The sequence below is a fragment of the Amyelois transitella genome, chromosome 9 (assembly GCF_032362555.1).
Source record: "Amyelois transitella isolate CPQ chromosome 9, ilAmyTran1.1, whole genome shotgun sequence".
NCBI lineage: Eukaryota > Metazoa > Arthropoda > Insecta > Lepidoptera > Pyralidae > Amyelois > Amyelois transitella.
In genome coordinates this window covers 4,882,327-4,892,835 of record NC_083512.1, presented here as the reverse complement: position 1 = coordinate 4,892,835, position 10,509 = coordinate 4,882,327, and positions in this window count along the sequence as shown.

Genomic DNA, 10,509 nt, shown 5'->3' with positions numbered 1-10,509 from the left:
GGGGCAGCTTTTCACACAGTTTGCATTTGTTAGCAGCTATATTTCATGTTAAAAATACATTTCTATTTCACGAAACTATTTTAAATTTCCACGGGAATAAAATTAAGTTCAGTTTGTAGATTGGCTTTGGTTGGATTCAATTTTATATCAGTCACACAAGTAGTCTTAATTTGTTTTCGTATCTATTCCCCAACATAAATAATACTTTAAAATACATGTAGTGCGAAGTGTAGAAGAAATTTTTAATCTACATACGATCTCATATTAAGCCCGATTAATTATACCTTCCTTCACACACTCTACATTCTAGTCAAAATCGTGTGGTTTGGCGGTTCTGCTTCGGTCACGAAGATTTCATAGACATTCGATCATTGCGGGTGAGACATTCGAACTTGTACATTTAATGATTGTACTGATGATAATCTATCTTAAATTTTAACTTTTAGCATCATCTAAAACAAGAGTTAAAAAAATTACGAAACATTACAAGAAAAGGTGGGCTTGTGCTTGGCTGTTCTTGATGATGATCAAATGGTTTGTAAAATTCACCTTGTAACATTAAATACCCAGTGTCGATCAAAAAAAGATACTGAATTAGCTCCTTATTATAATAGAGACATGAGGCATCAATCGATTAGAAGGGAACGACCTACTTATAAAGTAAACGCGTCTATTTCGGTGACGTGTATGCGCATTAAGGGGCGTCACCGCGTCACCAGTTGAACAGGGCTCTTAGCAAAAACAACTTTGTTCTTTTCTAAAGCCATGGACTTTTTGTGCATAGACTAGAGATAACAGAAAAAAAATAGTGTAAGCCTTAAATGTGGAAGTTTCAACAAAGGACTTTTCCTAACTTGAAGTGTATTGGCAATAAGATTTGTTCCAAAAATGTGGAAATATAAACAATGAACGGTACGATTACTTTTAGTTTTCATGAGAACTGAGTAGAAATATGCAAATATAAAAAGTTATTTTCTGCTACTACAGATAAAATCCTCTGAGCATAATATCGGTTCGGAAAAAATAATTGTTTGTAAAGCGGTATGCGTCTACAGTTCAAATATTTCAGATCCCAAAACATACAATTTATTTCTGAAATAAAATAAAATGACATCTGAGGTGAAAACATATGCGCCCAAATCTTGCACCTTGTCTATTACTGTGTTTGTAGTCGTTGTCTTAAGGGTACTGTCAAGGGCTCTTTCGTGTGGCAAAACTTTTCTCTCTCTACTACTCAAACCGGTCCCGCTGGCACTTTTACACGAAACTTCAGAAGTCATGTGGTAATATAAGCATTCCATTTTAAAGGGGTCATCAAATCACAGGAAGCCAAATTTATTTATATTTTTACACATGATTTCTTTGAAGAGTAAGGTGATTGCTGGTTTCTTTCTACCCCGAAGGGATAAACGGGAAGTGATATGAATATTTTTATACACGTTCATCGATATCAGAATCTTATTCCCAGAAAAAGATTAATTTTCTTATCTTTGTTTTACAGATAACAAAAAGATATAATTTTGTGCCTACCTAAGGCATAAAATTTACATAGATTATATGTAGATATTATGAATTAAGAATACCAAAACTTTGCATTGCAAAACATTTTCTTTAATTTTTAGACCATTTTATATTTACATATTATACATATATTTAATCACGTCTATATCCCTTGCGTGGAGGCAGAGCCAATAGTTTTAGCTGAATGTGGCCTATTAGTTTCAAAGTAATAGGCCACATTCAGTCGTTTGGCTTAAAGACAGAATTGAGATTCAAATAGTGACAGGTTACTAGCTTGTCGCCTAAAAGAAGAATCTCAAGTTTATAAGCCTTATCCTTGGTCGCCTTTTACAACATCCATGGGAATGAGATGTAGGTAATGTCCTATTCTTTTTCCTATTGGTGCCGGGAACCACACGGCACTATTTAATATTGACTATAAAATTAAGCAGAACCATTATTTATTATTATAAAACCTTGGTACTCTTGGGTAGCAAGTGAAAAGGAAGGATGTGTTACATGATTCGGCAAAAACGTTTTATGAATGACTCCCATTTTGATTCTGGCAGGAAATGAATCAAGGAATACGCTTTAGCTGTATGTTAAATTTTCTCTGCCAAAAGAGGAGGTAATATTATATTCTGGGAAGAATAAATGAGAGAACTGAATGTCGTTGGAACGTTTCTCATACCAGTGCATATGAAATTAAAAAAAGATATAACCAATTGAGGAAGAGAATGTTAAATCAGTAACGGGTAAAAAAGTATGTAGGTGAGCGACACAAAATACACAACATAAAATTTTGTATAGCACATTTGGAAGAATTAATACCAAACGTATTATCTACAAAAACTGCGTGTGCAAAAAAAAGAGATTTTTTCAATGAGTTTATTTTGTCAATTGATGAGTGATCATTTTAAGGAATATGTAAAAGTGATTTTTTTATAATATAATGAAAGTGAGTCACATACGGTTTGTTCATTTATTTCATAATAGAATTAGAATCGTCTTCACGAAAAGATGGATTTCGCAACATATCACCGACTAGTCCCATTTATCAAACACTGGGTAATTTGTCAGCTTCAAGACTTGTAATATCATCTGAGGTTCAGCATCCCGAGGTTGAAATGGGTTTCGTACGTGGGTCGCGTCTGTGACACCACAAGGGGGAACGTAATTGGCCACGGAAAATCTCGGAAAATAATCTTCGTTAATTGTCGCATTCATCGGCCCTATAACTCCCTACACGTGACCATGTAAGCACAGAACTAATAATATGTTAGAATTCGTATTGATCGTACTGTGACTGTATATTATGTAAGAGAAACTTCGGTATCAAATTATATAAAGGGCAATTTTTATATGACGAATTTTAGTGCCTGTTGTAATAATTAATTATCGTTTCAGAAAGATTTATTTACGATTTATTGCACAAACTAGTCTGAATAGCGCTTCTGAATGCCTGCTATGAATGCAGCGCTTGCAGTAACGACAAACTTTTATTCTTTCTTAGAGAGATTGCAAAAGTTGCGAATAATAACAAATTGTAAAACCCGACACCTGGCAGGAATTGTTGTATCTCCCAGATATTTTCGAATATTTACATTAGCCAGAAACAGAATTGAATTAAACAAGAAGTTACTCGCCATGTTAGTTTTTAGTTTTACAACTGTCTGCCTGCCTTAGCATTTGCACTTTTTGAATTGAAAATGTAACATATGACAATATGTGTGTAAACGTATATACAATAACATTTTTTTCCCAGAGAGCTACACAGTAGGGATATTCTCAATTTTTGGTACTGATGCGGGTCACCAGAACGTCTCCAATTTGATAAAGGTACGTTCGTCAAGGCTTTTCCTTGTATATTTGTGTAGTTTAATCACTCTTTTTCAGAAAAATACATATATATTTAATTTATATCATATAAGTGGTTATACAAATTGTCACTATACTCCATCGCTGTATCAATGGTCCTTTGCTTTGAATGCAAATAGGTCGATGTTTGCCCACACTGTTTGTTGTCGGAGTGACGCCGTCCACAAACCATTTTAGCTAAAAGGCTTCACGGGCCGAAACTTTTTAGAATAACGCCAGTAATGGTTCGTTTCTTGCGCCCATCAGTGCTTTTAGCGTTTAAAGGGGAAATTTAAGAGGCTTTATTTTGGTAAAAAAATGCATATAATAAAAAGGTTTAATCCACACATAAGCTATTAGAAAACCCTATCTTTAATTTACCTGCATATTTTTTAAAAGTTAAAGTTTATTAAAAATTTGTGTAAATTAGTTTTGAAAATAGTCTAGCGAAAATCTATACAATTTAATCTGCTTTTCAATCTGCTTTCCAATATTTTATTTTTGTCCGGTCTTCGCTGTCCTCTGTTATGTATATTCTGCAGATCACTAATAGAAAAAGACTTATATAAACAAAATAAGGTTATTCTACAAATTTGAAATTCATTAAAACTATGTCCCAAGCTTATACAAATATCCGTTGATTGACTTGAACAATTTGCACGGAAAGAAAATCAAAAAGCAGCTGGCACACACTATGTTATTATTTCGCTACCAGACTATCATGGAAGCTATTGAAAAATATTATATTTTTAAATTTCTGTAGGATGGGAAAAGAACACGAATTCTAAATGATTTATAGTGGGTGTCAAAACAGGCTCTTTGCGGCCGCCGCGGGACGCCTCGGAAACGTCAACGACTCCAGCTAATTACATTATGCTATCAACGTCGTCGGTTGCCTTTGGTCCTCTTTAAAAGCGATATTTTGTAAAGAAAGCCCCAATTTTTGTAATTATTCTGAAAGAAAATGTTCTTAATTTATAAATTTATATAAATATTTAACTCAGGTTTTTATCGCTTATCTATGTTATTCTTTATCGCTTATTATCTTATATCTATCGCTTTTCAAAGTGTATACGTTCCGATTTTAAGTATCATTAGTAAGTTTGCTGTTATCTTGCGTCAATGTGTTTTTGGTAGTTTTTTGTTTTATTTTGAGTGTTCCTGCTTACTTTTTTTCTACTGGAAAAAAGAAACGTCGAAGTCTATTTCCTAGTTTTCCGACTATTCTTAGTTGAAAATGAATTACAAATATGCGACTTGTTTCATTAGCATTATTAACTATCTTTCTTGTATTTTAATTAAACACGAGAACAATTAGTTTTCCCAACGCTTCTCTTCTATTAAATTAGAGCATTAGACGTGCTCAGTTTAGTTTTAATTTAGATAAATGGTTAACTCAATAAAATGTTAAATACTTTATGTGTGAGTAAGAAAGCATGTTAAAAATAAGAAAAACAAGGCGAACTTATCCCTAAGTGGAATCTCTTGCAGTCAACCTTAATTTAGATGATCATACACAAAATATAATTAGTTATTTTCCCGTCAAAATACTACAGTTGATATCGAATTTAGTCGGAGTAAATCAGTACTGCGGAAACCATTTCATTAAGCATTCAAATAGCAGCGTTGCACATACGTATGTTAATAAGTAATAACTTGGATTTCCTCTACTGCAATTAAATTTTAAGTTATTAAAAGTAGGTTTTTCACGAATTTATGATAGGTTGGAAAATAGAAAGCAGAAAATGGTCAATAAAAATGTGTTTCTCTCTCAAATTGTATACTTTATAGTATACAAAAAATTGATTCATTTAATTAAATAATAATGTTGCTGCGTGTTACTTATTGTCTATAAATCAAAATTTATTTATTTATTGCGCAATAAATAATGCTACATCGCATTTTTGACATTTTATCAGCTGACCAAACAGAGCATAAATAGTGAGTGGTACCATAAAGGTTTTTTAAAATTAAAAACAACTAGAGAATAAACACCAAGTAGTTGACCTGCTTATATGCAGTTCTTCTAGAAGAGTAATGGTCAGGATTCTGCAGCAGCTATCTATCGCAGCAGCGCGTCTATTGATTTGTAGGAATAAAAGTAGAATACAGAAAACATTTCAGAAATCTTGAACATCAGAAAAGAAATATGATACGTACATGAAGCGAGCAAGCAAGGACGGCCAACGAAACGTAGCACATTTCATCACGTGCTCGCATTTCTGCTGAGATTTCAGTAAATAAAATATTGTTTCAGAGCTTTGTGATAGACGTATTCAGAACCGCATGTTCTACTTATATAGATATTGTTTGTTTATTTATGTCATTATTTTTCAGAATACTACAAAAAAAAAGTGCGAACATTGAGCGCTAGTGAAATGCTTGAATATTTTCTGTGATTCACGTCAAACAAAAACTACCAACACCATTATACTTTCTTAAAAGTAAGCCATTGTACGACAAGGCAAAAAATAAGCACACGTAGTTTTATTGATGAAGCGAAAGAAGTATCGTGGCAAGTAGTCTCTGCTCATCTCTCGGGGAAAGAAGCGGGATTTTATGTATGGATGTGGTTCTGTATTATACGAATCCTATCCAAGTGTTCAGAATATTCCCAAAACATTAAGTGGCTTCGCGTTTGTTAAGTAAATGTTGTGTTTAGCCGTCATATCTACAATCAGAAACCACGACGTGAGCCAAGGTTAGCGATAACGCTGGAGGACGAACTGGGGGAATACGCCTGCCACCTGAATAGGGTCGTCAAATTTGAAGGACATTTTTTATGATTTTAAGTCTCAATATAGGCAGTACTTAGGTACTCTTTACATTCCATCAACGTTTTGAATACAAAAAAAATGTTACTCGTATACAAAAAAATTTGCTCTATCGAATTTGTCGGTAAGTACTTATTTTGTAAATATGACATTTCAGCCCTATTTGAACACACCCACATATATAAATGTTTTTTTTCATTAAGAGAAAAATATTTTCTATTAGAAGTAAGTATTTATGCATGCTGCATTGAGAACAAAAAGCATTCGCTGGATATATCAAGGGTTGTTGACCCTTTATTTGTGTTCAGACAAAGAAAATGGAAATATGGTATGAACTCTGCAATTTACATGTCTGATTAGTTATATTGTCATTTGTCATCTGCATAACTAGTAGAAAGCATATTTTATTTATTTAAAAGTTCAATAACAAACACTAAAACTTAAATAGCAAACGTTATGATGGAAGAAAACTTAGTTAAAAATTAGTTTAGATTAGGAATATTAGATGTAAATGAAATCAACTTGTCAACATGCTTTTTGACCACTAAACGGAAGCGGAGCTGTGGCAGGAGTATGTGCGTTAACGCAACGCACATTCAATTTCACTGAAAGAATTGATGCAGAACATATAAGCTTGTAAATAAACTCTCTTTTATGAAAAACAAGCTCCCTTAAATATGCAGGACCGCCTGAATACAACACAGAATTGAAATTTCATTTTATCTGTTTGAAAATATAAATATACTTAGTGTATGAAACGTGCATTTTATTTGGCAGCAGATAAGGTGGAATATAAACTTCGCGCTCTATAGGATATTTTGTAAGAATATTTTCTAAAAGAAAAAGTAGACCAGCCAAGGGTGGCTCTACCAGAGGATGGCTGCTTGAGCCACCTAGTCCCAGAGGGCGTCAAACGAACGAAGTAAGAACGAAATATTAGATATTTTAAATATTTTGAGCGAATGATTTTTTCTTATCTGGTCATTATATTGCTTCCAAGCAAAATGAAAAAACATCTAAATTACCTAGTAAAATTGTCTTATTTTTGCTATTACAATCATTCTTGCAAAGTTTCTGCATCATCCTCTCGGCTTTTTAATATTTTGACCGCGAGCATTCGACAAATAAGATAAAGACTAAAAGATGTTGTCCCGATATTGCTAGATGCATGCTAAGGCAACAAGTATTTAGTAGGCAAGTCATAGATACGCCATTATTAGCTGGCGCTCCATCTTAAAACTTGCGTCGGGCCGGCACTGGACCGGTGAGATCTACATACGAAAAGAGCCATGAGTCGGGCTCCCTAAGGAACATGTGACAACAGGTGCGCTGAATAATTTACACGGTAGCACTTTGAGCAGCCTTGGCGCTGGATGAGTAGGCTTTATATTTACTTAAGGCGACACAACCTCGGGGAACGGAAGTTTTAATATGGCAATTAGAAACATCCGCTTTCAACATACCATTATACTAAGTCCTTTAGAGGTGGTTTTTTGAATATGTTTAAACATATTTTTCGTAAGTTCCTCCATAGTATTTTCACGTTTCCCTTATTAGGTATGAATTGTATGTAAGCGGATTGCGACTTAGTGTCATATATTTCTAACGAATAAGTCTCATGAATAATTGAATAAGGCTAACTGACCATAAATCCGTATTAATTACTTCCAATAATGGTCTTGAAAATAAAAAGAATATATTTTTTACAGCTAATTCGAGAATGCATTTCAGCACTTTGCAATGGATCCGTTAAAGCTAGGTTAAGCAAAGTCGGTAGTGTAGTCTCGCGATCGATGGATTACATCATGCTGGCATTAAAATGCGGGTGCCAGCACGCCACTCGTGCCCGGTGAACTTTCAGTTTCTAGGTACGATTATTCGATTTCAAGATACCATTGTTGTTGTAGATTATCGATGATACGTAGCAATGACTCGCTACAAATGACCGCTGTTATTAGACGGCACGCCACCCTTTGAGACTACTATCTAGCGCCTATTGTATTGTTCGATATAGTGTTCGGAGTAGTAATCTTGTTGATAGGTCCTGTGTGTAGATAGGGAGGCAAATTTTCCTAAACCTTTCATTTGTTGTCTGTACAAGAATAATATTGTTCTTTGTATATTTATGCTTTTTACGTAGGCAAAGTCAAAATTGAAACAATAGAAGATTTTATATAAAAACTGCCTAATTAATATTTGTAGTTGCACATAGGTAAACCGAAAAATCATTCCGGAAATTCTCTTTTGTAGCATTATTCTTTCCAAAGAACATACATACTAAACTTTTTTCTTAATGACAGCGCGTAGGAAGCCATTTTATATAGCAATCAAAATGTTATTACTAAGTATGTCGCACAGTCGGGTAAAAAGTCTAATAAGACAGATCTCATTTGCTGGAACAAAGGAAAAGTCGGAGCTCGCCAAATAGAAAGGGTAGGCACCGCCACAGACTTATATCTCGATCTCCATGAGTGCATTAAACTCGATAAGGCGCAAATAATGCTTCACTATTTACATGTAAATGCGGATGTTGCCTTTGTTGTTGCTGCTGCTTATTTTTTATAGACAATATTTAAAATGTATAATCTTCTTATAAGCGATGGGATGGGTAAGCAAATCTCAGAATCTCAATTTCATAATCAAGCCATTTAGTTGATACTTTCGGCTCCTTATATTAACTACATACAGGTATATCATACCTTACTAATAGACAAAAGAATACCCAAATCACTCTTCGATTAACTATTTCTTACCTTTTTTTTAAATAATAATTTAAGTGCGTTTGGCCTCAAACTGTCTGGTGGTAAGCAAGATGAAGCCTATGTGCACGTAAGCTAATTTCCCCTCCTCTCAGTTAATCTTCGAGACCAGGATCCGATTGTTGACATTTCCTTTAGTTTTAACACCAACCGTTTTAAACAATTTAATCGGTCAGGTAATTCTTTTTTTTTATTATTATGTTCTTTCTAACTAAATAATATGATAAAAGTTGACCGACTTATCAAAACAACTACTGTGGGAATTTTGCAAAAATGTAAGAATATAAATAGTTATCTAGTCAGAGGGGAATTTTCTAATCAAGTAATGTATTTTTCCAACGGATGTACGAACTACCCGTTATACAAAACTAATATTAGAGAACAAAACTATTGGAAAGTTTCTCGTGTCGAAATCCGTGATAACGATTTCCAATACTATTAGTATGCTTTACGTGTTCTCATTTATGATTTACGGGGCACAGATAGCACTTTTCTTTATTTAATATCTTTTTCATATATTAATTTCTAGAGCATATTTTTGTAAATGAAGGTAATGAATCGTTCTTGTAGCCATAAGAAAGTTAAAAATTACTTAAACTTGCTTTGAAGGTATGTGTGTTCAAAATAATTAATAAATTTTGTGTAATACACCTGAACATGGCCTAGCTCTGTCTACCCCGTAAGGGATAAAGATATATACACGAGTAGGCGATATCAGTTAATTGCAAACTGTTGAAATTAAGTAACAGAAAAGCAAATATTCACCACCTGAACTCGGAAGACTAAAGCTATTGAATCATAAATCACAGTCACTGACCAATACGTTTAGATGAAAAACTAGGAGAAAGAAGCCATAACTAGTGCTATTGCGATTATGTATGTGGAGCAGTCGGTCACGGGCTGTCTGGACTCAAAATATAAATAAAACAGAAACTGTAACCAAGTAAACCATCAACACTTCAAAGTACTGAAATAGTCCATATAAATGACATTATTGATGTAACTTCGATATTATTTTGCCAAATTCCGCCACTTAACTAAAGAGACGTGAGTTTTAAGGGCGTTATACAAATTTAAATAAGTACTTTCTGTAGGTTTTTTACTTTGTGTCGTTAGTCTGGCCAAGTTGGCAACATCTTGCCTGTTTAATTATATCGATCTGTTCGAATCGCCTTGTTATAATACTGTGATAAAACATGTTTCCTCGTTTATAGGACACTGGATTATGCCCGCGGATCCACCAGCGTCCCTATATCAGAAATCTAGTGTGCGTGAAAATTTCGGCAAGTTCTTAGAGCTTTTAAAATTATAAGGGACATGTCAATATACAATCACTTAAATCATTTAAATTTGGATTTTCCATTCATTTGTCAGTCAGTCAGTCAATTAATTAATCTAATAGTAACGTAGCGGACATTTTACACGGGACCTATACTAACGGCAATTATATAATATTAATATAACACAATAATAGAAAACTTACTTAAATGTTGAATGGCAAGCTAATAGTAATACTATATTCAAATTACCATTAATTTATTGGTGAAAATTAAAGCGAAAAAGTTTCACGTCAGGGAGAATCCTGATGGACATCATTCCGACAATTTTCATTATGCCTA